We start from the raw sequence: 3,698 nt of genomic DNA on the forward strand, positions 1-3,698 counted from the left end.
GAGAGAGAGAGAGAGAGAGCGATTTAGATTATATACAGAAGAAGATCTGGGGAAGGGGAAACCGAACCCTCGGAGTGAAAAGTTCAGGTATGGAGGGTGGGGTGTGCCAGTCATACCCTATAACAGGGAGGGACTGAGGGGTGCTGGGAGAACCTGGAAGCCAGGTCCGCTTTGATATGTTAAATAGGCACCTCAGAGGCTTGTCCTGGGTCTAAAACCCAATGGGCATGGGATGTCCCTGCAGCTGGAGTGACAGGAGGTTATAAGGCACTTCACCGAGGATGCCGGGGACTGAACCCTGGTCCTCTGCATGAGCAGTACACACTTAACCAGTCAGCCATCACTAGTAACCTATTTGCTTATTTTTTATTTTTATTTTTTTAAGAATTATTTATTTTATGTATGTGGGTACACTGTAGCTGTCTTCAGACACACCAGAAGAGGGCATCAGATTTCATTACAGATGTTTGTGAGCCACCATGTGGTTGCTGGGATTTGAACTCAGGACCTTCGCAAGAGCAGTTGGTGCTCTTAACCGCTGAGCCATCTCTCCAGCCCCTATTTTTTATTTTTTACTATGCCTTTGTGTGTGTGGGGGGGGTGTGCAGCGGCCAGAGAGGGTGTCAGATTCCTGATTCGGGGTTACAGGATGGTGACTGCAAGCAGCCTGCCTCAGGTACCGGGAACCGAACTCTGGTTCTCTTCAAGAGAAGCAAGTGATCTCACCTGCTGAGCCAGCTCTTTAATCTATCTATCTATCTATCTATCTATCTATCTATCTATCTATCTATCTATAGACAAGGTTTTATGTTATTAAGATTGGTCTAAAATTCAAATTCACGGTGTAGCCCAGGCTGGCCTTAAACTTCTAATCATTCTGCTTAATGTAGGGTAATGACTGTCTCCACCCACTGGCAGGTGCTTGGCTAATTAATAACAGGCATGATAGGGAGGGTGTGATAGCCTCAGGAATGCCTGGTGCAGAGGTTGGGCACACAGGCATGTCTGAGAGCTTTCCACAAGGTGGGGGAAGGCTCATTACAGGCTAATGCTCTTTTTGTTGTTGTGTTGTTTTGTTAGAGACAGGGTTTCTCTGATCGCTCTGGCTGTTGTGAAATTCTCTCTGTAGACCAGGCTGGTCTCAAACTCAGAGACCACTTGCCTCTGCCTCCCAAGTGCCAGGATCAAAGACATGTGCCACCACAATCAGCTTAAGAGTTTATATCTTAAACCACAATTACAAAGCAGAGAAAACTAGCATGAAATGGCAACAACAGTCTTTGAAACTTCAAAGTATATCCCCCAACCCCCAGTGACATAACTCCTACACATATTCAAATAGGGACCACATATTCACTATGGGAAACATGGGGGATACTTCACATTCAAAACAATTTTCGTAGGAAAGACTGGTTTTGCATTATCACACTCTGTTCACAGAGTGCTTGGGGTGAAACACAGGGCCACAAGCTAGGCAACCAACCAAGCTACACTTTCAGGACCAGTTTTAATGTCAGATGATCGAGGGTGCTGTATTGTGGTGACCCTAGGGTGTAGATGTTCGGGGCAGCCACTGGCTTCCCTGAAGTAGAGTGAAATAAACCAGTTGAGCTGGATTTGTGCAGCGTTTGGCAGTTCTGGTGAGAACAATACAGGCTGTGGTCCAAGTACCCGTTGTGAAACACAGGCTGTGAACTACACTGAAGCTATGTGAGCGCTTCTGTTTGCATACGATCTGCCGCTTGCCTGGTGGCCCAACTTTAATCCCTGAGACCTACATGGTAGAAAAAGGGAGTTAACTCCCCCAAATTGTCCACTAACCCTCACGATAAAAGTATTTTAAAATTATAATGCTGGGCTGTGGTGGGGCACTCCTTTAATCTCTGGACTCTGGAGGCAGAAGCAGGCATATCTCTGTTCTGTGAGTTTGAGACCAGCTTCATCGTCCACAGAGAGAGTTCCAGGACAGCCAGGGCTACACAGAGAAACCCTGTCTTGAAAAACAAAATAAAACAAACAAACAAGCAAACAAAAACAAAGCAAAACAAAATGAACCAAAAATAAAATTATGAGAAAATAAAGATGAACACTATACTTTTCAATATTTTTCAGACAATGTTTCACATTTTTAAATTTGTTTCTTTGGTGGGGGCACACCATGCTGCACGTGTGGAGGTCTGGAGGCCAGAAGACGGCTTTCAGGAGCCAATTCTCCTTCTACCGTTGTAATATCCAAAATGAACTCAAGACCACTCAGTACCTTCCCCCTTCGAAAAGGACCTTCCAAACTGTCCAAGCAGGCAAAGTGCAGAGCCAGATAAGGAAGCTGGCTGACTAAACAAATGTAAAAACATAGTTTTAGTGGTCAAAATGAATAGCTTGCAGCTACCAAAATAATATTAGCTGTTCTCAGAGAAATAACCGTAACAAGATTAGCAATTCTCCTGTCCCCTGCCCCACACTGAATTCTGACAAAGACCACAAACCATCCTGACCTTGTTGTGAGAGTTCCCCTGACATTAGTAGCTGTGACGTTAATAGCTGATCCATAGCTGGGCATGGTGGTGCACGCCTTTAATCCCAGCACTTGGGAGGCAGAGGCAGGCGGATTTCTGAGTCCAAGGCCAGCCTGGTCTATAAAGTGAGTTCCAGACAGCCAGAGCTATAGAGAAAACAAACAAACAAACAAACAAACAAACAAACAAACATCATGGGGGCAAGCAAAGTGAGTCACTAGGCAAAGGGTTACTTAGTCACTATACAAACCAACCAATGCCTGAAAGGGTTACTTGCTACACCAGTGAGAACCCTGTTACCCAAATCTGCCCCTTACAAAGGTATAAAATGTGTGTTCTTTCTTTGTTCTGGGTCTCTCCTCTGGCCTGCATGCTGAGAGGGGAGTCCCCAACATGTTGGAATAATAAAAATCCTCATGCGGTTTGCGGTGATGGTGGTGGTCTCTGTGGTCTTTGTGAGTGAGGGTCTTTTGAGGAACTACAACACTATGTGGGTTCTGGAGATGGAACTCAAGCCATTAGGCTTGTGCTATAAGCCATCCCGCCTGCCAACCTACGTCTTATTTTTTTTTTTTTTTTTTTTTTATAAATCTCATTCATCAGGGACTGGGTCTGTGGCTCAGTTGGTTAAATGTTAGCCTAGTATGATGGAAATTCTGGATTCAATTCTTCTATGTCTACAGAATGCTAAGTAACTGGGTGTGGTGGCCCGTGGCATCAACCCCCAAACTCAGAGGGCAAAGACAGGAGGCTCGGAAATGCAAGGGCATTCGTGACTATATAGTAAGTTTGAAACCAGCATGGGATACCCTGGCTCAACAAACCATCAGAAAATAATCTAGAGAACATGACAGGGACTTGGGATAGGGGAGGTACCCAAGAATCGATGGGGGTGACCTTAGCTGAGACTCATAGCAGTGGTGATATGGAACCTGAAAGAAGCCACCTCCTGTAGTCAGGCAGGAACCGCAGTGGGGCAATAAGGACATCAACCCATCCAAAATTTATCCTGTCTTCAAGAAATGCAGGGACAGGAGATGGAGCAGAGACTGAGGGAATGGGCCAACTGTCTTAGTCAGGGTTTCCATTCTTGGACAAACATCATGACCAAGAAGCAAGTTGGGGAGGAAAGGGTTTATTCGGCTTACACTTCCATACTGCTGTTCATCACCAAGGGAAGTC

Source organism: Mus caroli, chromosome 11 (genome assembly GCF_900094665.2).
Source record: "Mus caroli chromosome 11, CAROLI_EIJ_v1.1, whole genome shotgun sequence".
Classification (NCBI taxonomy): domain Eukaryota; kingdom Metazoa; phylum Chordata; class Mammalia; order Rodentia; family Muridae; genus Mus; species Mus caroli.